We start from the raw sequence: 26909 nt of genomic DNA, 5'->3' as shown, positions 1-26909 counted from the left end.
CAGAACTCTTAATCATGCTCCTTGGAAAAGAATAGTCTAAAGTGAGAAGTGGGGCTTAGGTCCCCAAAGAGAATTTCCAGATCCTTCAGTTGGGATGGTAAAATTAGGAATGAATTTTATCTTGAGGACTCCTGGAGTCTAGTTCAGACTGGAACAATGTCTCTGTAGATGTAAACAGATTATAACCAAAGTTTTAAGGTATCATAATGTAGCTGAGAAATTTTGGAACTCTCACACAGTAGCTTCTTGAGGAAGGAAAAAACATTAGCATATCACAAGGAAAAAAGATAAAGTTTTTCACTTTTAACAGTTAATAACTCTTCTCCAACATGAGAAAATTAATCTTTGTTTTTATAGACTCCTCTTAAGAAAAAGAGTTGTTACCTTGGAGATTTATGATTTCTGCAAGATAATTGAGTGAAGGAAAAAATGCTCAGAGGACAAAAGCTTAGAAATTATTTCTGGGTGGAATAATCACCCTGAAATAGTATAAAAGTTAAAAATGCTAAAGTGAAATTTCTATTGGTAAAAATATTAAAAGGAAATTTTATTTTGCAACCTTTTTGTAGCAGATTTACTGACATATAATTTACATAATATAAAATGTAACTATTGTAAAGCACAACGATTTTCAGTTGCTTCATCGTGTTGTGCAGTAATCACCGTTGTTCAGCTTCAGAATATTTTTATCACACCCAGAAAGTTTCCTCACAACATAGGTTAGTGATCAGGCTAAGATTGTGCTCAATCACTAGAGCCCAGAATGCTTCCCCTCTTTTTTTAGGGGTAAGAAATTAAACTTTTATCAACACACAAATGACTTAATTTAAAAGCAGCTCAGTTACAATTTTATTTAAAGTTTTAGAGCCTTTCCCCACTGATGTCCATAAACTAGAATGGGTTCACGTGAAACCCGCAGTCTGACCTAGGAGCATCAGTAAGTGGTGGTCTAGGTACTTGGAGATTGAGCTGTATATATGTTGGGGAGCATATCCAAAGTGTGGGAAATTTTAATGTCTGCTTCAGATTTTACTTTGTATCAGGCTTCTCTGGTCCCCCAACACACATTTGCATAGTTCTCAGGCAGCCAGGGAATTATGGAGACCTTATCTAGCCCTTATATGAATCCTTCATTTCCAGGATCCCCCCATTAAATTTCCATCTTTCCTCCACTTGCGTCAGAGGGTATAGCAACCTCAAACTAGTTGAGCTGTGGTCTCTCCATTTGTTTTCTACCAAACTTGCTACTCTTAATGCAAATTTTACTAGGCAGAGGTTTGTCCTCCACTCCATCGTGGGTCAGTTCCCTCTGAAAGCAAATCCACTGGTTTTCATGGTCATCCCTGCCTTGATAAACCCTCCTTTTCCACAGAGCAGTAGAGCTGATCCATGCAGGATGACTGCTGATCCTGCTTTTCTTACCTGGAGTTTATGAACAAGCCCTTCTCAATCTGTTAGCCTTTGGTCAACTTCCAAACCATGAAATGGTTGTAACAATTTTTGTCCAGTTTTATGCTTGTTTGTGTGTGGGAAGTTTGCCAACCACTTTATTCCTTTGTAAATCCCCCAAATTTCTCCTTTTCTCCTTTTAAGACATTGAGATTACATATGTGATCCTACCTAACGAATAAATGTATAATCTAAAATATAAAAAAAGTATTAATATGAATAATTCCAGGATTACCACGTATTGGCGAGTATACTGAAATGGCCACAACAGTTTTAGAACAGTATTAATCAATTTCTGTATTGCAGACATGACATTAAGGAAGAGATGTTCTTGCTGGACTGGGGCCAAATGAGATAGAGAGAGAAAAGAAAAATACGCTTTATTTTTCCAAATTTAAAAATCATCTGAAATAATATACTTTCCCCAATAGTGTTACTTTAGGGAATGAAGGATGAAACCTCATTGAATAGTGAGACTCAGCTGATTCCCCACAACTCAGCTCTCAAATTACTGCAACCAATCTTCTGTTCCCCAGGCAAAAGTTTGCAGGATCACTCTCAAGGGAAACTGAGCAGTGTCAAATAAACATCCTACAGTTTCTGACATTTCAGTGTTCCCACGAAGCGGTCAAGTCACCTGCGGGATAGTCTAGCTATGCAAAAAAAATCCTCCCATCAGTATCTTAATAATTCCGTTTTAAATACTGCATGAAATAAACAAATGGAGAAAAATAACAGTAGATTAGTTAAGTCTCTAAGCATACGATTTAAAAACCAAAATAAGAAACAAACAAAAAAAAACCCACAAAGAAAACAACCAACTTAAAAATTTAATTGGGAACATGCAGGCACATTACATTGGGAGCAGAAGAAAACTTGAAAAATCAATAATTATGATTAATAGCCTCAGAGAGATTAAAATGAATGCATTGTATCCATGTAACTAGAACAGAAAGTTCTCTAAAAGGAGGGGGAAAAATAAAACCTCTTGGAAATACAAAAGCATGATAGAATAAATTAACAATTCAATAGACCAGCTGAAAGATAAAGCTAAGAAACATCCCTGGCAACAGAGAAAAAGGAAATGCAAAATATGAAGCAAAAATGTCTAGAGAATTAATACAGATGGTCCAATATTCAACTATAAACAAAATTCCAGAAAGGAAAAAAATATATATGTATGTGTGTATACATATATAAAATACATATATATAAAATATATATATATAATATATACACACAAAATTGTTAAGGATATCAAAGATTGAGTGTGGGAGGGAGTGACAGACAATCAAAGAATGGGGTGGGGAAACATTCCAGGCAAAAGAGGAAAGAAATATGTGGCAAGGGAAATGAGTGACATAGTACCTAGGGAAAGTGACAGATAGTTTGTAGGACTGAAACAAAGGCTGTGCTTCAGAAGGAAGATGAGATATGACTCAAGGTTTTCGGGAACCAATGCAAAATGAGCCTTGTTTGTTAAACTAAGTAGTTTGAGATTTACTCCAAAGTACCTGTGAGTCATGGATTTAATAAAGTTAGAATAGCTGTTGGTTTTTTTTTTTTTAAGTTTCCTCTCTTTTAAGAAAGTTTCAAAGTTACTATTTCTACCAAGGAGAAACTCGCAACATGCAGGCTGATAGTGGGTTATCACCTGCATTAGGAAGGTGGACTGAGGCTTGAAGCAGAGGTTACAGCAGCAGGTAAAAGGCCGCTGAGGACACAGCAGCTCCAGAGAGGAGCAAGCAGAAAACTGAATCCTCTGAGGACACATCAAACACGTGCAAACCTCTAATGTCAGGAACCTCAGCAGAGAGGGTTACTTCGAATTAGGTGAAAGGGCTAGGAGATGTGGGGAATGATTCTAATTTGCTGAAAAATATATGCAGTTGAGATTCACTTTCTATTTAAGTTCGTATTTGTAGTCACTGGGAATGAATTGGTAATAAATTTAATTCATGACATGAATTGTCTGGATTGGGGGATATAGAGGAAAAGCATTGAGATTTCAAATGTCTGCTCCAGAGGCTAGATAGGAAGGGCATTGGCCTTGACTGCACCCCCTCTGCTGGGCCTCCGGTACAGCTTCTTGCTGCTGCTCATCTAACAGCTAGTTGTTCTGCAGACGCCTCCACAGGCCTTTTGAAGGGGGATCCCAAGACCAAGCTTATTCTTGCTGACCTGCAGACTGTGTCCTGTGAAAACAAGATGTGCTCTTAGTCTGTGCTAGTGGGTGACTCCGTGTTTCTTCCATGCCGCCTTGGTTCCAGCTCCCAGGAGACCCTTTTATTTTCCCCCTCATGGTATGTTCAGTTTTCTTCATCTGTTCAGATGTTTTTTTGGAGTTATTTTAGTCAAGAGGAAAATACAAGTTAATATTAATAGAATCAAAGGGACAGTCTTCTTAGTACTGATATATCTCTCACTAAGCTACACATAAGCTGAGGTTTAGAGAAGATCTTTCTGTTGTTTTGTTGTAATTTCTACCTATGAACATAAATCAAAATAGGTCAGTGAGTTGTGCTGGCCTGCTTGGTTGAGATGTCAACATTAATTCTTAGAGCTATGTTATGCCTCAACATACTGTCTGTATATATACACACATGTGCATACACCAAATCTTAAATGTTTCCCTGTAGTAATATAGAACAAATTTCTTGAGTTCTCTATACATCAAAAAATACTGTTCCATCTACAATATTATCAATCATAGAATAATTAATAATACAGGAGCTAGCAAACATATTTCAAGAAAAGTTGAGATAAAATAATTTAAGCTGTAAATCTAAAATGTAATAGCTAAGAAGTAGACACTACTTTTTAGTTTAAAATTAATTTTCAAACAAATTAAGTGAAAAATATCAGTGAATGCCATCTCAGCAACCATAAAAGCCCAAATATGATACATATTAGTATTCTTATCTGAAAAATTAAGAAATGATATGCAAAAAAGCTTGAGTGAAGCATCAGTGTGTGCACAATTGAAAATAGCAGATATGGGGACAATTTGGGTTTTCTAAATTCAGTTCTATATCCATTCTACTACATGGCATTATTTCCCCATTTGGATCCAAGCTATAAAATTATAACGATTCCATGTTTATACAAACAGGTATGGATAAACAAACACCAGCTATTTTGAGAAACTAATTTTCATGTGTTCAATAGCTTCATATATTCATTAGAGACTAATGCTATCTCTAAGCAGTAGCAGAAAACATACTTTTCTCTCATTAGTTTGTTAGCTGGTAATGTTCATTAATATTAAGATTTTAACACCTCACTCACCAAAGTAGTGCAATACCTGCTTTCCATACCCTGATGCATAAAATGTGTTAGATCCTACTGGTTTTAAAATTTGCCTAAGGTTACGTACCTTAAAATGTTTTAAAATGTAATTTAATGTTACTGAAAGTATAGTTGATTATTTTACTATTTACATCATTTCGTAAGGGTTTTCTTACTATAAATTATCAGTAAGTGGAAGTCCTTTATGAAGACAATCCGAAAGATGTTCACAGATTGCTTTACATGGAGAGCTTAGCTCTTAGTCCACCTCAGCTGTGCTCTTGGCTCCATTTCTTTAACTGCAACAGTGCATAATGTTATATAGCCCTGATACCTTCCTTCCTTCCTTCCTTCCTTCCGTCCACTCTCTTTCTTTCCCTTTCTTCCTTTCATCCTTCCTTTCTTCCTTTCTGCAATTTCTTATTAAGAACTTCCTTGAATTGACTATCTTTATTTTTCTTCCAATTAATCTTAACATCTTTTCCTCACCTCTCAAAAATGCATTCCTCAAGTATCTATGTAGATATCTCTGTGTAGCACAGAACTAATACGACAATAAGGAGATTTGAGCTTTTCATCTCATCTCTGATAGCATAATCTTTGAGATCAAGTTAACTTCAGTATAGCTTTGCCCTTAAACTCCTGCACTGCTAGGTAACAACAGCCTAGTCATGGTTACACCAATGTTCTAGATCCACTACCACCGAGCACAGCATTCAGAATAGGTGGCCACAAGACCAGTGGTCACAGCACCCTCTAACAAAAGGAAACTTCCTAATCTTTTATAGCTTTTCATTTATATTTTTTTCTTTGTTGGAGTAAAGCTTCAGGCCTAATGATTGGTTATTATTCAGTTTTTAAATCTAAATATATTATGGTTAAGAGTTGACAATTCTTAGGTACTCCATCTTTGCCTTCTTTGACTTTAAAAAGTAGATTATTTTAAGTCACAGAATATATATTCTTTTAACTAATTCAAATAAACTGTCAGTAAATGGCTGCTTTGGTACTTAACTTTATCCATAACATCTTAACAGAAAATTGCTTGCTAAAAAAACACATTTGGACATTGCTTTTTAGTTACATTAACATCATTTAAAGTCTTAAAATTTTTTCTTGCCAGTATTTTTTTGCCAAGAAACAACTATAAATCTAAGTGTCTTTTTCTTCCAGTTTATATCTTTATTTTTTTTTCTTTTATGGGACTCCAGTACCTGTTCTCTGTGTGTGTGCGCGCATGCTTGTGTGCATGTGCGTGTGTGTGTGTGTGTTTGAGACCTTTCCAAAATTTTTCAGAAGATTGTGATTCAAATTACCTATTTGTTGACATTGTTTCTTTTACAGATCAAGACAGAGGAATCAGAAGGACCAAGACTGAACACTTCGTAAGCAATCTTTTTTCATTTTCTTAAATTGGAAATCCACTTGGACATTCATACAAATACATTATTTATGTAGAAAACACACTAGAGAACATAGAAAATATGCATTAATAAAATTACCCAGCATTTTAGAGTGAAATTAATAGCATAACATTTCTGGGACTCAAATAATACTTTGATTTCTACCTTCAAGATTTCTGTCATTGAAACAAAATTTGTGGAAATTCTGGAAAAGAAGTTCTAGGACTTGAAAGATCTGTATTTTATGATATTATTGTAGTTGGCTGGAGAAGACAAATGCTTTCTTAAGAGAGAGCAAAAAAGACTATAAATTCAAAATAAAAGCAAATGTTGGTGACAATAAGTCAGATATTATAATGATATATTATTGATTGGAAACTATTCAATGTTTCTTCCTAAATTTTTAAAAGTTTTAGACATGAAATAGAAAATCCAGGAACAGAATATTGTTGTCTAGTTACATCATAATGAATTTTGTATTTTCTTTTTCTTGCATATTAAGTAAAATGTTTTTCAACATATCTTTCTAGTAATTGTCCTCTAACTTTTATTCAAAATGTAAAATTTATAAAAATAGCTACAAAGTCATCCTCTTTCTTGAGTTCAGAATTTTGTACCTAAAGGCAACAAAGCAGGAGTACTGTGCTTAGCAATCAATAACATCTTAGCAGAAAATTGCTTACTGAAAGGAAACATGCTTTTGGACATTGCTTTTCAGTTATATTAACATCATTTAAACTTATAAAATTTGGAGTATCTCAGAATTGTCAGGAGTATTAATAGGATTTCCTATAGATTTTGTATCAGTCTTTTGAGGTGAAGGGACAGGGAACCTTCTGGAGCCAAAAAAAAAGTCATATTGCCACATAGTCCCTTGATAAAGGTAAAGAGTGAGTGAGTAAGTAAAAAGTAGGTAAAGAGCATTGGATAATTAGGCTTTGGATCAAATATCAGCCTTCAAATCCTAACATACTTAGATATTGGTGTTGGAAATGTGAACTCTAAGGGATTGGTTTACTTATCATAAAGAGAGATAATAATAACAGATTGTTGTGACAAATAAAATGACTATGTAAATGTTTTAACCTACATTTTTCATTCAATTATAGCACATGGCGACCAGAAATCAGGTAACAAATTCACTGTACTGCATTTCGCCTGATGTTTTAGTTTTTTTCATTATATTAGATACAGAAGAATTAATGATCTGGGAAAGATGTTAGGTAGAATGCACTCTATACTGGCTTAGAGCACAGCTGCTGGAGTCAAGCATCTCAGCTTTACCATGTATTGTCTTTATTATGTATTATATATTGCCTAAGGTTCAGCTTCTCCATTTGTAAAATAAGAACAGTAATAGCCCAATATCGATCATGGTGATGGATAAATTAAAGATGGTCACGTATATGCGACATGGACTTACTTAGGGTCTCCAAGTGCAGAGCATCCTGTAGGTGCTAAGGTAAGAAGGTGGTGGCCATCAAGGATCCTCCCTTCCTATATGGAAACAGCTGATTTACATGTGAAAGAAGGGCTTGCAAGAGGCTATAAAGAGGGCTAAGAGAGGAGAAATGTGCGAAATGGAGGAGGCCAATATAAACTGTGCCAAAACAGGGTATCTGAGAACGGGGCAGGCAGACAGCTGCCATGCAGAGGTGATGGTCGGCTCGAGCCACAGCCTTGCCTTTCTTGTGTCTCTAATCCAAAGGCCTGACAGCCTTTGGGCGAGGTCTGCCTCAGAGATTTCTTTGTGTGTATGTGTATGTGTGTATTTTCCATAAAATTTTATAAATTAGTCATTTCATTTAAACATTCTCATTTGTGGCTTCTGTTGAAAAATAGGAAGATCTGGCATCTCTGGGCCTGTATTTCCACTTGGCAACCACCATCTGAAGTTGCACGATTGTGACACCTTTAGCAAGTGCTTTTGTACTATTTTGGACAACAGTCCCCACAACTCCCCACTCTAACCCAGGAGCAGGAACCTATTGGGTGCTGGTATCTCTGAGACATTGGAGGAGACTTGATATGTCCCAAGGGCACGTGAGACCTTGTGCTGCTCCCCGAATCTCAAATATCACAAAGTGCTGTTCCAGCCACACCAGGGATCCTATGGGAAAAGAATCCAAAAGCTTTTTCAAATCTATGTGGGAATGAAGGAGTAAGTTTTGTAAGGTCTATAATTTTCTAGGAGTTCAGGAAGGCATTTGTTTTGTTGTGTTATGTTTTGTTTTTTGCTTTGTTTTGTTTTTTTTTAACCTAAGCTCACTTATGAAGACTTCATTAATTCTCACTTTGTAGAATTATCTGAGAAAAAGTATTTTCAGACTCGCAGTAGCTTGAGTAATTATCATAAAACACTATCTGGCATCTCCTTTCTAGGGCTTTTGCCAATTGCCATACTTCAGATCTTCATTCTCGCCTACTACTGAAACAGCCTCTTGCTTCTTTCCACACTCTCCTCCTTCAATCTGTCCTACACACCAGTGCCAGAGCTACATCCTCAAACAGATCAGGGTAGACCAGGTGGGCCATTTGATCCCTCTGTAATTTGCCTGTGTTTGGGGACAGCAGGGAAAAGTTTAATAGGGACTTTCATGTGAGTCTTTGTTTGTGAGTCTTTTAAGTCAAGATGTTATAAGTAATTGCAGGATAGGACTTCCAAAATAATTCTAATCATAATAAAATAAGTTAAGTTCAATTGCCACATTTTACATGTTGTATTGCTTAATTTTTTTTTGCTCCCAATCTCCGTCCAGTTCAGAGCAATGGTGATCAAACCTGTTTGCATGATTGTATCACCTGGGGAACTTTACAGAAATATGATGCATGGGTCCTACCCTAGACTGATTAAGTAAACCTTTCAGGAATTGAGGCCCTAAAATCATTTTTTTTTCTAAAATGATACCAAAGTGATTGTAATGTTAAGAGAGGGCTGAAAACCACTGGTGTAGTAAATTATTCTAATACTGTATTTGGTAAAATTGTTTAATTTACTTTAAATTACATTAGGGTAACGAGACAGTGAATCAGAGACATACCATGCAAAAGGAAGAGGTAGAGGGGCTTGGGATGACCAAACAGCATGGAGAGCCATAAAATAACTACTGCTTTCTGCCTCCCAAAAATTTTAAGAAAAGCTTTGTTCTTTTTCTCATCCGCTCCTCAGTCTGACTGCAGGAGGAGGGATGGTGCAGTGTGGATTCTGGGGCTCTTTCCTTCAGAGATGCTCACAAATTGAGCTCCTTCTCTCCCTCCTGAGTCAGTACGATAGGAATATCTGACTCAGGGCCCAAGACGGGATTAGAGGTTACCAAATAAGTCCCAGGACCTCTGCACCAGGTTCAAGGCAGGGTGTGAGGCTTCCTGGAAATCTCCTTGAAGCTGCAAGGAGACTGTGTGGTCAGCTTTCTCCTCTCCCTTCATTGAGTCCCAAGGATGTGACATAGGATGGAGGAGAGAAGGAAAACCTCAGGTTATTCTCTGTTCCACTGGTAATATTTTTATCTCTGTCTGGTTCCTGTATAGAATTCATTGTATGTAAATAAAGAGTTCTGTTACCTTTTGAAATCTCAGTAAAAATATTCTCTCAGATAAAGAAAAGAAAGGGATTGAGAAGGAAGGAAGGGAGGAATGGAAGGAGGGAAGGAGCAAAGGAAGAAAGGAATAAAAGCCCTTTGTTTGTGGGGTCCATGCCTTTATCACCCTCCTCCTCCACAGTATTCAGTAATCGTTAATGAACTGAGTGTGAGCAAGCATGTAACACATGGTTTAAATTACCATTAAACCTTCAACCAGTTTAAAAATAAGCACCTATCACAATGCCATTATTATTTTTCCCCTAGAGTTTAAACATACTGGATTTTTTTAAAAAACAGATGAGTTTCCCAAGTATAAGTGGATTCTCTTTTCCAAGAAAAAAAAGTTCCTAATGTAAAAACTTTCTGAACTATTACGGTCTTTTGTCCGAGGCCGCTGAAGCTTTTAACCCGGGCCCAGGTTAAAATGTAGAAAAATCAACCTCCCTTCTCAACCTATAAATCCAAGTGAAGTTGATGCCATGGTAAACAGATTGCTTCCTGGTTTACTAAGCATAGTTATTGCTCAAAAAATTGTATAACTAAAAATAAAACAAATCCTTGTAGCAGTGAATGTGGAGAATTGACATGCGTGCGTGTCTACACACACACACACACACACACACACACACATTTAGTTGCACAAACTGATGACAATAATTCAGATATTCTACTAGTTAACACAATGTGTTTGGATCCATTTCCTGAATTTAATAAGTATTATCTATCATTTGCTCTTTATTTTCATTCTGCCTGCTTTTGACTTCATAGATGACCCCGGGAAAAGGCATTTAACCTCCTTTCACCTTAGTTTTAGTTATACTTAAAATAAGTCTCCTACACTTTGCTGACACCACAGAGGCATTTCCATTTCACTCAAGAAGTATTTCACTCTTAATGAAAATGTTCTCTGCACTGGAATTTTCCTTGTGACTACAAGAAAAATGTAGAGAGGACTTACTGCAATTCCCTGTCAAAATGGGTTTTAAAATAAAAATCAGTGAAAATAATTGAAAAACATTCAGTATTACCAATTCATTTATAATTATACTTTACATTTTGATGGAGAATTAGCCTTTTTTTTTTTTTCGTCTGGGAGCTATGTTTCTCCAGATTCTTCACATTTCATTGGGGTGCACTATACATTATGCCTGTTTGAAATTTTTACTAGTTAGCATTCTGTTTTGACACAATGAGCTAAATCACAGAAGAAATTTATTGTGTACTTTGAGACTGTCTGGTTGTATACCAGTTCCTTAAAATTTGTCATAGCCTTCTAAATTTCTTACGAAATACACAAATACAAATATTAATGTAGAGCCTAATTTATGATAATCATAGTATGGTGGTTCCTATGGTCACAGGTTTCAATTTATATATTGAATTTACAAGAGGATTATCCCCCTAGTCAAGGTATGTGGAGCTGTTATTTGGTTAAACTAATTCTGGTTTTCTCAATTATGTGGCCATATTGTATACATATATAATTGAAGCCAGTGGTTCTTAAATATTAGTATACTTAATAATAATCTAGAAAGCTCTAAAAAATTCAGATTTGTGGGCACCAACTCTGTGATTTTATTTAATATGTCTGGGCTGGAACTCAGCAATATGTATTTTGACAATCACCCTTGTATTTTTAAAACAGATATAACATGTATAACAATCTGAGAAATATTGTTGTAAGCTACACTCAAAATTACCAGTGAAAATTATTGACATGAGAAAAGTATTTCCATTAAGATAACTTTAAATGGCAATGATTAATGGGTAAAGTCAGTTATAATGTCAAGTAGGAATGCACTTGTGTGAAATCCAATGCCTTTCTCACTAATCTTAAATTGTGATAATTCAGCCAATCATTCAGTTAATTATGAATTCAGACATTATAAATTGACCTTGATCCATCTTCTAGTTTCATTTAGAATATTCCTTACAAATGGACCTCCTTTTAGGGTGAACTGTAAATCTGGGGCTTCAAATCTGCTAGTCATCAATCCGTTACATTTATCAATGCTGCCAATTCTATTTACTCAGGTAAAGGAATCTGTCCTGAAATTTCTGTATTACCCATTTCTGTAGTAATTCTCATAGGTATTCTTTCCTTTAAAGTCAGTAGGAGCTTTGGTCTACCAACAGCGGATTGGGAATCCCCAAACTGGCTATGATTCCTCTGGGTGTGAGGTTGTCCTCATTAGCTGTACTCAGAAATTTTGTTAGCAGTACTTAACTTTTTCATCTCAAACCTTTGTGAAAAAGGTAACTCTTTTTTCCAGAAATACAGCTACCCGGTATTGAATATCCACCTGGTCAGTCTGTTAAACATTTCATCTCTTTGATGCTTTTCCCCAAATGAAGGGCTATATTTTTTTACTCTGATCAGAAAGAAGGGAAATATATCCCCAAATCCTTACCCACACTACAGTTCTTCTCAAAAGAAAGTTAAAGAATATAATAATACTGAAGTATATCTTAAACAATCCAACCATATATAAATTTATATATATAAATTTTCCATATATGTTTTCCATTAAACATATCTCTAAAAATTTTACTTACAAACACTAGATTGTTGCTGAACATAATATTTTCTACAAAACACTAATTTCTAGATATTTAAATGGTTTCATAGCGTTAAGAACAGTAAAGGACTCTTATTAAGATCTTTGAATGTAATTTTCTACACAGTGTCACTCTAGCATAAGAAATTTAAATAAAAAGAATAACTTATTTTACAGTAAAATAAATTTATAGCTCTTTTGTAATATTAAAAACCTAATCAAGTTCACTTGTGAAATGAGATCACAATTTACCATTAGCTTCAAATGGAAAAAGAGACTGAATGGAAAAGGAGATTGAGTTTGTTCAAGATTTTTAAGCCTAGGTGCATGGTCAGTTTATTCATTATTAATCAAGATTATAACAACATTTTTCCACTTTGTATTTATGACTCTTCTACCTTATGGCTTGGACAGCTGTTCTGAAATAAGGCTAAATGAAGTTATGACTTTTCATAAAATATTCTTTATGTGAAACCTCTGATTTATGAGAGGCCACTTATCTACTTTACATTAATTTGGGAGCAATGTGTTCATTTATGGAAAAGGAAAAAAATACATAAAAACTGGTAACTTACGAAAAGATGTCATAAACAACCAGATTATAAATAAATCAGAAGATGACTAGAATAGTGAAACCATTCTACTCTATAAAATATTGTTTTATAATCAAAGAAAAAGGGTAACTTGTGGCTTTGAAAATTTCCCCTTTACGAGCAAGGTGGCAAAATCAGGAATATCTGTCTGAAAAGTTGCTTTCATTTAGTGAATGAGAGGCATATCAAAGTGCTTCAGAGCATATGCAAAAAATATCTTGAAAAGCTTAGAAACATATGTGCAACGTAAAAGACTTAGGCAACTTAGTGAATCTACTCAAATTATATCAATTTTTTTACTTTTATTGGAAAAATGGTAACATGTATAAGCCTCTTTTTTATGTCTTCTTGAAAATCTTCAAGATTATCACTAAAATACGTTGTTATGATCACTGTTTCATATTCACTCTTAAGAACTGGCTGAGTCTTGCAAATAGTATTTAAGCCTTAAAGATCGGTTTTTACTCATTACTGAATGATTTTAGATATGAAAACAGATTTTGGTATTTTTTAAACATATAGATCAGCTTCACAGCATATAAAGCATAGCTATTTGTAATTAAATGATGAATCAAAGCACAAAAACTAGTTAAAGTGGGAAAAGATGGAGAATTTTAAAACTAGTTCAGGAAAAGTAAACAATATTGAATAAATGATTTTAAACAAGGAGATTCTCTCCCTGCATAGCCTAATTTACTTGCTAAAGAGTTCTCCTCCAGAGGATCAGCCTGAATTGCTCTGAGGATGCAGAGGGTACCTGGTTTCACCACTGTAGTCGTCACCTTCTCACCATCATGTTCAAAAGTCGTATCAGTGAGAGCTCAGTCTGTGCCTGCCACAGGGTTGAGCATTTTGTGTGCATTGCTTCATTGTTAATGAAAGGCAGATACTCACTATTACTGGTATTCTTTCTATTTTATAGCTTCAGAAACAGAAGCTATCAATTGTTAGGTAAGTTGCCTAAGATCAGAAGCTGGTTGCATGGAAAACCAAAACTTGAGCAAGCCTGAGAGAGGCTAAACCAGCGTTCTATTCTATTAGAGCAACTTAAGACCAACACTGCCTTCTGTTATCATCACTGCTCTTCTCAGTTTGTAAAATGCTCTCGTGCCCAAGTCTGTGAGTTAGCCATTAGCAAAAAAGAGCAGTAAGATTCAGAAAACTCAGTGACTGTCAAGGGTTGTCTAACCGGCAAGTACTGCCCTTTGACTATGAACCAGGGCTTCTTCACAGAGCTTCACTGCTCAGATACATGTCACTCCCTATTGCAGGCCATAGTTCTCGTTCATTGTCATGACTAGCAAAAATGCTCAGCCTAAGATGTCACCCAATTTAATATCTCAAGCCCCTAGAACACTACTCACAGCTAGTTCCTTTAATAATGGTTAAGGTGAAGAACACTACACTGTATGGTCAATCACAAAACTTGTAGTACCCAAAAATAATTTCCATGCATATTACCTATTTTTGCTAAACAAGTATAACACTGCTTAACTGGAAAGAGATCAAATCTTCAAGGAACCATTGCTGTTTTCAGAATGTCTTCTACTTATTATGTTGTGTCTTTCTATGTATAAATGAATATTCTACTTCAGCTAGCATCCCTTCCATATTAAACACAATTATTATTCTTCCATTGTTGCCACTGAATTTAAAATATGGAGAATCTACTTATATCAACACCCACAGCATGATGCAAAATTTAAAATTACACGCAGAAAAACACTAAATGGATGTATGTCAAAAATGTTGACTATGTGTATGTGTTTAACAAAGTTCTCTCTGTTGTTAAACAGGTTTATGTGTCAACCACATTTACTCAGTTTTTTAAAGCTTGTTCATTTGTCTGTTTACTTAGAAATGTTTCTTCTCTTCCTCTTGAAGGAATCTTCCTCTTTGTATTTGAACTTGCTCCCACGTGACCTCACACATGGGCAAAATGATAGCTCAAACCACCAAGAGTGGCTCTAGCATTTTAAAGGTGGCTCATCAGTTTCTAAACTGCTTTTGTAAATTATCTATCCACTTTTTTTATTTCTGTAGATTCTGTTGCTAAGTGCCTGTCTCTGAAGAAGTCAAGGCCCTAGGTCTGTTACCTTCTAGGTTGTCAACTTATTATTAAAAAAAAAAAATCCATTTCCTGACACACGTTGCCCCATTAAGTCCACCCAACCAATCATCTTTACAATTTTGCAGTGCCTCAAGAGGAAATGGCAAATGTGTGACTGCATCAGCTAAACACATGAATATCCTCAGGGCTTGTTGAATTACAGTATATTTTTGTGAAATACAAATAGATCTTTTCAAACATATTTTTGTATTCTGCTCACCTCTCTCCAGTTCTCTGCACTTTTAATATAATGTAGGTACACCATCCTTTATCTGCAATTCCAAAACCAAAAGCTCTGAAAAAAATTTTGTTTTTGTTAACTATGTCTCAAACTCAATTGGCAGCAAAACCTAACCTGATGTGAAGCAATTTATTCTACCTAATATGAACTTTTTTTTTGCTACAGAAGTTATTTATTTGATCATAGGGTTCTACTTGAGGTACCTCTGCAGATGATCCTTAATATACAGTAAATGCAAAAATCACCTTTCTAAAATATAAAAAACGTTGAATTATCAAACCCAGGAACTTTTACATAAGGGATTCTAGACCCTGATTGAAGATTTTTAAGAACTCTAGCAAAACTCTGATATATGTATTTTTGTTAGATGGATGAACATTTAAAAGCTCTACCACTTTGCAATTTCAGAGTTTAAATCTTTTCTTTAAAATAAATTCAGCAAACAGCACGTACCTAACATGAGCTAAATACTGTGATGGATACAGAAGATACAAACATAATTTGCATTTGATCCCTGCCTTCAGTTGTACTCATGCTAATGTTTCTGAGTCTTTTTGATCCTTTGAAAGCATAAAATCTGTAATTAGGAGAGTCTAGTTCAAGGCTTCAGTTATAAAACAAAATAAAGCATTTCGTCTGTATTTGCCACGAAATAAATTATCAAAAAAATGATAATCATTGTATAATTCCCTAAATTTCTAAAATGTTTACATTTCACTGTAGTAAGAAGAAAACCAAATTCTTGGAATGGTTTTCCCTTGCCTTTTCTGAAAGTGAGTGCTCATTTGTCAACTTCCCTCTATACCCATGAAAGCAAGACAATGAATGGAAGACCCTATGAAATATGCCAGTATTATCACTTTGCTTATCTGAATTCTATGCACTCTTTTTATGTTCAAAGCAAAAATAAAAGCTAACCACTTGATTAGAGTAATTTTCAAACTTGAAAACTGAAAACACAATTTTGTACTTTGAAGTTGCCCAGATGAAATATTCTTTCCCAAAAAAGGATAAAAAAGTGAACTCTGCAGAAATTGAACTCTCGTGTGACGATGGCTATTTTCTTTTCTGTCATGATTTATTTTTCTCCCTGTGCATGGTTGCCAGTTATTTTTCTCGGTAAAGCCAAATGCTGCATTTGGAATCTACTCCCTTTATAGCCTCTATAAAAATTGCTTCTACTCTGATTAAAGCAATTTGCAAGTGTTGGACATCATTTCAGAAACATAACATCAATTAGACTGTCAGGATCATATATATTAAAGCTGCAAAAAATCTTAGAAGTTCTATAATCCAATTCTTTAATTTTACAAATGAGGGAAAAAAGGTTTTAAAGAAACTTCAGAGGAGGTTTCAATTCTTTTAACCTCCAGCAAAGCCCAAAGCAGATTCCCATCTCCTAACCCAGAGCCTAGTGTTCTCCTCCATATTCCATGTCACCCCATGATTCCCTGCCCTGTATAAAGTACCTACATTTCCTTGTATTAAATTTGCATATAATACTTCCATTATTAGTACTTTCAGTGGTACCTTAAGTCATATCTTAGGTCAACTGTCTTCACTTTACTCTCTACATACAAAATAAAGAATTTGAGGAACTATAATTCCAAGTCTACAAGAAACTAATTTTCTGCATTGAAAACTTGTAACTTATAAAGCATTACAGCAGTCAAAGTTTCCCCAGGTGATGCTGAATAATAATGAGCATATGGACAAAGATCTATCCCATTAGAAAGTAAAAGAGACAAGGAAGTCCTTTGGTGACACAAAAGTCCATTTAAATAGTCACAGACTTTCAGTTAAAATGGCAAAATGAGCCCATGCTTTGAGATGAATTAAATACACATTACGAAATAAAATTGAAAAATAGAGAAGCAAAACAAAAATTGCCATGCATAAAAATAAAACAAAAACTTCTGTTACTCAAGAATTGGAATAGAAATGCTGAGCAGTGATCAAGGCTATGACTTTTTGGAGACAATGGATCCTAAGATCATTATAATATCTGATTCTGGACAAAGGCCCTGAGTACAGAGGGATGGAGGCAACTCAAAGAGATGGGTAAGCAGAGTAATCAGTCAAAGAGAAAAATCAATGAATCAATTAAAAAACCAATTTCAATAAGCTAGTCAACACAAGTTATAAAGCACAGGGAATAAGTAAGGCTAAAAAAGATAATCAACCTGTATGTAACATATAACAAATGCAGTTAATTTTATGGAATAGATGACAGAGTATCTTACAAAAATACTTGTAAAATGAATGAACAGTGAAAACCTAAACCATGAAATTGTGTAACAAAATTAGCAGAAATAAAACAAGAACAGGTGACATAAAAAATACTTAGATATCTTGAAAATGAAGAATGTACCTTTTTAATAAAATGTAACTAGGATAAACACAGTCTCTTGGAAAACTGGTGAACTGGAAGATACTGATAATTCACCATACAGTAGTAATTTAAGAGCCTTCATCATATATCTTCAGACAGGTTTTGCAGAAGTCAGTTCAACAATGGCTGAATTTTGGTTTGAAAGAATATTCCTAGCACAAAGAAGGATAAAGGTTAGCTCACATCTAGACACAGCATTGTGAACTGTACAATGTCAAAAATGAAGAGAAAATGATTTTCAAAAATCAACAAAAATAAAAAATAGTTTCCAAAAATAATTATGTAGAGAGCATAATTTCATCAGCAAAAGTGCTAAATGATGCTAAAAAATACTAAAGTAATATTTTCCCATTGATTAGGAAAAGTAACTGTCAACCCAAAATATTATAACCTGTCAAACTACCATCAAGTGTGAAGATGAAATAAATATGTTTTCTAACGTCTCAAGAGATAGTGATGTTTCCACATAAGAATTCTCATGAAAAAAATTCCTAATGGACATATTTCTTCCAGATGAAATGAGAAACCAGAAAGAATGTATAGGACAAAAGAGAACAGAAATTAATAAAATATGTTGATAAAACTATTTAACTATTGACTACAAAACAACTATTTTTATGTTTAAAAAACTCACACTAAATTCAAAACAATAATGGCCAGGTGCTAGGACATACTATAGGATATGCAGTGGATGGTCAGGGTATAGTAAATTTGGTCAGGCTGAGGATGAGAGAGTCATGCAGAATAAATTTAGATTTAATGGAAAATTATCATTACTTATATGGGGTAACATATAAAGAATTACAAGGTAATATACACACAGTTTGCAGCCTCTACATTTGGAGACCAACGGGAAGAGGGAAAAAAAGAAAAGAAAAGAAAGACAAGACGGAAAAATGAAAGAAGTAACAGAAATCTTTATCTCATAGAAGTTATAAAGGGATGCTAAAGGAGAAAAGAAAAATAATGGTAGTCAGAAAACATCAAGAAATATAACTTAGATCAAAATCCAGATAGTTCAGCAATATAGGTGAACATCCTTAACAGATGATACTGGCATTTAGATGGTATTTTTTTTAATCAAGCTATATGCTGCTTTAAAAAGACACATCTAAAACAAAACCATGTGTTTACATTAAATATAAGTGGTACAAACAGATATGACACAAAGACATGATAATTTATCAACCAAAATATAATCAAGGGAAGAAAGCAGTAAAGGTAAAGCAGGACATTACATAATATAATATGTGATATAACAATAATGATACAAATAAGTATTTATTATATAATATAGCATAAAATAGTGTCTATAATTTATACAAGTAATAGGAAATCTAGTAAAATAATTAAAATAATGAAAAATAATGTATTAATAATTCACCAAGAACACATAACAATGACATATAATATATAACAATAATAAACTTGTAAAGAGCTAAAATAATAGCACAAATGACAAAAGAAGATTACCCAAAGAAATTAGCACATCCTGAACTTGATCTTAATATGCATGCTTCTATCACATGAAGATAAATTAAGTAGGCTAAAAAATTTAATAAGTATAAGAAAACTTTAAATAAATATACGAATGTGTTACACACATACATGCACCAATCATAGAAAGAATATATTTTTCAAGTACATATGTTACATTTACCAAAAAAGGAAAAGAGCATGTACAGAGATTTCAAATCTCTTCAACAAAGAATTGCTATTCTACTAATAAAAAAACTTGAACCAAAATAAAATTCAATAAGGTATCAACAATGAAATTATAGCTAAAACTCATAGTACATTTACAAATACACTGTAAAAACTATATGTTTTGAAATTTAAACATGCAATTGTAAATACTTTATGCATTAAAGAGGAAAACACTAGAGAATTTACATAATAAGAAAGAAAAAATCACATATCAAAACTTACAGAATGTAGTTAGAATAATATGTGGAAGCAAATTTGTACCCTTGAGAGAAATTTTTAAATACAAGAAGGACTGAAAATAGATCAAAAGAAGCTGGAAAAACAAGAGAGGGGGAGAGAGAGAGGAGGATCATCAGTTCTAGGCAAGTTTTTACGTGGTTTTATCAAACTAAAAGGAATGGATGTTTATATTCTTTATAAATTATTCCAGGGAATAGAAGAGTAGGTGAAGTAAGTGATTTAATTCATTTCATAATGAATTTATGAATAACTCATACTATTAATAATTTAATGTCAAAAACCAAATGATATATACAAATATACTAGGTTTTTAAAAAATGAAACGAAACTAGCGCATCAACTGCATGCAGCAGTGTGTAAAAGGAAAGTGCACCATGGCTAAGTAGGGCTCTTGAAAGCAAACCAAAGGCATTCCAACATTAGAAATTTTTATTAAAATAATATACCACAGTGACAGATTAAAGGTGAAACTATATGATCATCACAATGGGTTCAGGATAATATTTAAGAAAAAATAACTTATTACAAAATAATAAGCACTAAACAAGATTTCTTATAACCTGATAACCAGTTGCAATATCACTTTAATGGGGAAACTTTAGACATATGCTGTCTCCAAAGAAAGTCTGAAAGATTATGTAAATATATAGGGCCAATAGAGATTTAAGCAAAATCTTCATTAGAAGATGAACATCTAAAACTTGATATAATTCTGTATATACATAATAATTAAAGAGAAATTGTTATTAAATTTAGAGAAACAAAATAGAGCAATAATATTAATGGAATTTAAAAAATTTAACATCTCTGAAGGACAAAAATGAGATATAAATAAATAAAGAGATGTATCACATTCTAGAATTGGAAAACTTAGTTTTATTTAAAGGTCATTTTGTTTCAAATTACTTCATAAATTAAAGACATTTCATCAAAATTTTGAATAGTTCATTAATGGAGACTGTCAAGCTAATTTTATAATTCATGCAGAAGACAAAAAGGCCTAGAGCGGTTAAAATAATTTGCAGAGGTGCAAATATAAGAATTGTCCTGTCAGATATTTAAGTTTTAGAAGAAAATGTAAAATAGTTTTTATGTCAGAGTAGGAAAGAATTTTTTTTAACTTCTTTTATTGAGTTATAGTCATTTTACAATGTTGTGTCAAATTCCAGTGTAGAGCACAATTTTTCAGTTATACATGAACATACATATATTCATTGCCACATTTTTTTCACTGTGAGCTACCACAAGATCCTGTATAGATTTCCCTGTGCTATACAGTATAATCTTGTTTATCTATTCTACATATGCCTGTCAGTATCTACAAATTTTGAAATCCCTGTCTGTCCCTTCCCACCCCCAGCCCCCTTGGCAACCACAAGTTTGTATTCTATGTCTATGAGTCTGTTTCTGTTTTGTATTTAATGTTCCTTTTTTTTTTTTTTTTTTTTTTTTTAGATTCCACATATGAGCTATCTCATGGTATTTTTCTTTCTCTTTCTGGCTTACTTCACTTTAACATCCATGTTGCTGCAAATTGCATTATGTTATCGGTTTTTATATCTGAATAGTATTCCATTGTATAAATATACCACTTTTGCTTTATCCAGTCATCTGCTGATGGACATTTAGGCTGTTTCCATGTCTTGGCTATTGTAAATAGTGCTGCTATGAACATTGGGGTGCAGGTGTCATTTTGAAGTAGGGTTCCTTCTGGATATATGCCCAGGAGCGGGATTCCTGGGTCATATGGTAAGTCTATTCCTAGTCCTTTGAGAAATCTCCATACTGTTTTCCACAGTGGCTGCACCAAACTGCATTCCCACCAGCAGTGTAGGAGAGTTCCCTTTTGTCCACAGCCTCTCCAGCATTTGTCATTTGTGGACTTTTGAATGATGGCCATTCTGACTGGTGTGAGGTGATATCTCATCATAGTTTTGATTTGCATTTCCTGATAATTAGTGATATTGAGCATTTTTTCATGTGCCTATTGATCATTTGTATTTCTTCCTTGGAGAATTGCTTGTTTAGGTCTTTTGCCCATTTTTGGTTTGGGTTGTTTGTTTTTTTGTTATTGAGTCGTATGAGCTGCTTATATATTCTAGAGATCAAGCTTTTGTCAGTTTCATCATTTGCAAAAGTTTTCTCCCATTCCGTAGGTTGTCTTTTTGTTTTACTTATGGTTTCCTTTGCTGTGCAGAAGCTTGTAAGTTTCATTAGGTCCCATTTGTTTATTCTTGCTTTTGTATCTGTTGCTTGGGTAGACTGCCCTAGGAGAACATTGCTAAGATGTATGTGAGATAATGTTTTGCCTATATTTTCTTCTAGGAGGTTTATTGTATCTTGTCTTATGTTTAAGTCTTTAATCCATTTTGAGTTTATTTTTGTGTATCGTGTAAGAGAGTGTACTAGTAGCTTCATTGATTCACATGCTGCTGTCCAGTTTTCCCAACACCATTTGCTGAAGATACTGTCTTTATTTCATTGTATGTTCTTGCCTCCTTTGTCAAAGATTAGTTGACCAAAAGTTTGTGGGTTCATTTCTGAGCTCTCTATTCTGTTCCATTGGTCTATATGTCTGTTTTTGTACCAATACCATGCTTTCTTCATTACTGTAGCTCTATAGTATTGTCTGAAGTCTAAGAGAGTTATTCTTCCAGCCTCTTTCTTTTTCTTCAATAATGCTTTGGCAATTCTAGGTCTTTTGTGGTTCCATATAAATTTTATTATGATTTGTTCTAGTGAAATATGTCCTGGGTAATTTGATAGGGATTGCATTAAACCTGTAGATTGCCTTGGGCAGTGTGACAATTTCAACAATATTGATTCTTCCAATCCAGGAGCATGGGATATCTTTCCATTTTTAAGTCTTCTTTAATTTCCTTCATCAGTGGTTTATAGTTTTCTGTGTATAAGTCTTTCACCTCCTTGGTTAAATTTATTCCTAGGTATTTTATTACTTTGGGTGCTATTTTAAAGGGGATTGTTTCTTTACTTTCTTTTTCTATTGATTCATCATTAGTGTAAAGAAATGCAACTGATTTTTAAACGTTAATCTTGTAACCTGCTACCTTGCTGAATTTTTCGATTAGTTTTAGTAGTTTTTGTGTGGACCTTTTAGGGTTTTCTATATATAGTATCATGTCATCGGCATATAGTGACACTTTTACATCTTCTTTTGCAATTTGGATCCCTTTGATTTCTCTCTCTTGCCTGACTGCTGTGGCTAGGACTTCCAAGAGTATGTTGAATAGGTGTGGTGATAGTGGGCAGCCTTATCTTGTCCTAGACTTTAGTGGGAAGCTTTTCAGATTTTCACCGTTGAGTGCTATGCTGGCTGTAGGTTTGTCCTATGTAGCTTTTATTATGTTTGAGATAAGAGTAGGAAAGAATTTTTAAACATCACATAAATATATATTCCTTAAATGATAAACTCATTCATTAGTTCATCAAAAGTTAACTAAAGCAAGGGAGAATGACAAACCACCAACAAGGATAAAATAGCCTTAAATCATATAATTCATAAAATACTAGTATGTATAATTTTTAAGAACTCTAACATATCAATCAGAAAAAACAACTCATTAGAAAATTGGCAAAGTATATAAACTGAAAACTAATAAAAGTGGAAACCAAGTAACCAAGAAACATGAATAGATAATCTCAATATTAATCAAGGAAAGGTAAAAAAAGTAACAATCCTTGAGATACAACTTCATGTTCATCAGTTTGGAAATAATTAAAATCTGACAATTTAAGTATTGGTAAAGAGAAGAAATGGAAAATCCCATGCATGGATGATGAAAAGTAATGAGTATAATCTTTTGGAGAACAATTTGAAGCATCTAGTAGAGTTAAAAGTTTGCCTTCCCTTTGGTCCACAATCCCTAGACTTCCTTCTACATATTGTTAAAAAAAAAAAAAAAGAATAAGAACTTGTATTTTTCTGACCTTGAGTTTTCTCCTGAGGTATACCCAGAAGTAGGGTTGCTTCATGATATGTTAAATCTATTTTTAGTTTTTTGAGGAAACTTCATCATGTTTTTCATATGATAGTGGCTACACTGACCTGAAAAAAAAAGAAATATAAAGAACTTGTGCTATACACCAGAAATTGACATATTGTAGCTGACCATACTTCAGTAAAAAGAAAGAAAGAAAGAAAGAACTTGTGGAAATGGTATTTTCTACAATAATGGTCACTGTGCTATGATTTGTAATAGTGAAATCTGTAAACTATATGTTATTTAATAAAAATACATAAATAATATATAATATAATCAAACAATGAAATACAGAATGGCCATTAAAATGAAATGTATGTATATATACATATATGTGATATATGTTATGTATGAACTATATATCTACATAGGACCATATTATATATCATAATGAGCAAAATAAGCAAGTGAGATGCAGAATAATACATACAATACCATATTGTTAACATAGTTTAAATGTATTCAAAACAATGCTATGTATCATTTATAAATACTACAGTAATATTTTGATAGAAATGATAATTGCATAATTTAGGTTTCACTAAGAAAGGAGAATGGAAGATGGAATTGAAAGCATACTCAAGTATCTGTATCATATAATTTCTTTCAAAAGTCTAAAAAAATTGCCAAAATGCTAAGATTTGATAAGACTAGATAATGGCTATGTGAATTTGCTTGTATTTTTCTCCATATGCTACTTTGTATTTCAAGTATTTCATAGAAAAAACAATCACACAGCAGTATCTGAAAAATCAGTCACTTGAACACAATGAAAATAGTGCCTTACCAGTATTACAGAGAAGAGGCCTAATGAAATTGGACAGCTGCCACAATTCCAGTCACTGCAGACAAAAGAATTTCTCATCGAAAAAGAAGAAATTATTTGTCCAGCATGCCAAGGGCACAGGTTAATTTGCACATTGTCTAAGAGTGGCTATTTTCAGATTACACATTGTTCTTGTTTAAGAGTCGTATTTATGCTTGTTCAAAGCGTTGGAGCCTTTTCATTATTTAATTTTTCATAGTACCAGAACTCTCACTGATATTACATCTTTGGATTTGTCGAAATTTCTTGTTTAAATTCTTTCCTTTCCCCTAGACTGTGAGCTCCAAGAACAAAGAGATGATAGCTGTATTTTCACTGTGCTTACTTTAGGGCCTTATTAGAGTTCTTGGAACATGGCATGGATGTTTTGAAGAATAAATAACAGGAAAGAAGGAAGGAATAGAAGAAAAGGAGAAAAAGGGGGAGGTAAGGGAGAAGAAAAGTAGGAAGGAAGGAAGGAAAAGGTTAAGCAAGTTTATAATAAGGCAGTGAAAAACAGTATTATCCTGATTTGATACATGTGATTATTAAGAGACAGTATAGACATTAAGGCCAGGGTTATAATGCAGGTCCAGTGACTCCTGGCACAGTGTTTATTCTACTGCAACCTCTTAACAAGAGGCAAAATGTTTTATTCTTTTGGGGGAAATTCTACATGTCTTACACGTTTTTCCAGAAGTTAGCATTAGCGTTATCTTCTCTGCTTTTATACTTAAACTCCCATAGTAGAATTTGTTTTTATGTAATTTATTTTTGTGAAACTACTGCTAATCAAGTAGTTAATTACTAGATAGCTCTAGAGATGGAAAGGGCAAGTTGAATCACTGTAAATTAGGTGTGACATTCTGAGTACCTTTGCACAGTGTTCTACACTTTATAAAGATGTTATTCTTCAATAAATCACCAGTTTAAGCCAATTTATGCTTTATACTCTACACCAATTGTCTCATTTAGTATACAAAACCTAGAGAAAGGAGCTACTGTTTTGTCATTTTTGTAAATAAAGAAACTGAAAGAAAAACTACTAAATATTTTGTCCAGTTAGGAAATCACCCAGTTAGCATGAACTCAAAGGTGATCTAACATCAGAGCCCTTGTAGACAGATTTTTTTCTTAATTTCAGAGCTATATGTTTATTTTTTACTTGAAGTAGAGTCAGTTTACAATGTTGTGTCAATTTCTGTTGTACAGCATAATGTCTCAGTCATACATATACATATATATATATTCCTTTTCATATTATTTTTCATTTTTATTATAGGTTATTATAAGCTATTGAATATCATTTCCTGGGCTATACAGTATGAACTTGTTATTTATCTATTTTACATATAGTAGGAAATACCTGCAAATCTGAAACTCCCAATTAATCCCTTCCCACCCCCTTTCCCTCCTGGTAACTATAGATTTGTTTTCTATGTCTGTGAGTATGTTTCTGTTTTGTAAATAAATTCATTTGTGTCTTTTTTTCTTTTAAAGATTCCACATATAAGTGATATCATATGGTGTTTTCTTTCTTTTTCTGGCTGACTTCACTTAGAATGACATTCTCCAGGTTCACCCATGTTGCTGTAAATGGCACTATTTTATTCTTTTTCATGGCTGAGTAGTATTCCATTGTATAAATATACCACATCTTCTTTATCCAGTCATCTGTCGATGGACATTTAGGTTGTTTCCATGCCCTGGCTATTTTAAGTAGTGCATAGACAGATTTAATTTCACTTTCTAAATTCCTGTGGTACTCACATGACCTTTCTCAGCTACTGCCTTATTCTCAGTCATTCATGTTCAGGTTCTTTTCCCCTACTTAGTAACAAAGTTTTTGAGCTCAAGAATCAAACTTTATTCATTGTTTGACTGTAGACAATGAGAGGCAGAGTGACTTGCACATGAGGGTTCTCACTAAACACTTTACAAATGAATGAATAGTCTCCTTCTCATGCTCTATCACAGGTCTTTGTAACTATATGATGGCAGGTGTAATCAGTTGGATTTACGGCTTTGCTCAGAATATTGGTTGTATTAGAAACATAAAGGAAAGGATAGAGCTACATGCAACTACATTCTTGTATATTGTGCTACTAATAGTGGCATAAAACATACGTATAATAGTGTCTACAAAGGGCAAGGACATCAAAAATGACAGCCGTATACTCACCTCCTTACCAGGCTAAGTATGAGCCCAGAAACCTGTAAATTCTAGGATAAAGGAGAGAAATTGATCTCTTCACTCCCAGAAAAGCCCACTGCCAATGCTGAAGGGAAATGGAACTTGATGTATCTCAGATACTTCTCTGTCATCTCACCCAGAGAAGAAAGGCAACTATAGGCCCATGAAGAGAAAGCGAATATCAGTTACAAAGGTTAAGTGTACTTTTTTTTCTTTATTATAACTATTTTATAATGAGCACACCAGGTTTTTGTTAGAAGAGAAAGCTGAGAAGCTAAAAGGCACATGTATAACACAGATCCCATAAAACCTCTGGTAGCTACTTTAGCTAAGGGTGTAGCAGTCAT

General features: G+C 33.8%; 1 long non-coding RNA gene across 1 annotated transcript in view; it reads left to right on the top strand.

The window, feature by feature from the left end:
• LOC140695708 (uncharacterized) overlaps positions 1-26909 on the top strand; it is a 137187-nt gene that overhangs the window by 38873 nt on the left and 71405 nt on the right. Inside the window, exon 3 of the long non-coding RNA XR_012071539.1 lies at positions 6082-6122. This is a non-coding gene — a long non-coding RNA (uncharacterized lncRNA). The remainder of the gene's footprint in view (positions 1-6081; positions 6123-26909) is intronic.

The sequence above is a fragment of the Vicugna pacos genome, chromosome 1 (assembly GCF_048564905.1).
Source record: "Vicugna pacos chromosome 1, VicPac4, whole genome shotgun sequence".
In the NCBI taxonomy this organism is placed as follows: Eukaryota; Metazoa; Chordata; class Mammalia; order Artiodactyla; family Camelidae; genus Vicugna; species Vicugna pacos.
The sequence above is the reverse complement of the archived record's forward strand: the minus strand, read 5'-3'. Positions and strand labels throughout refer to the sequence as shown.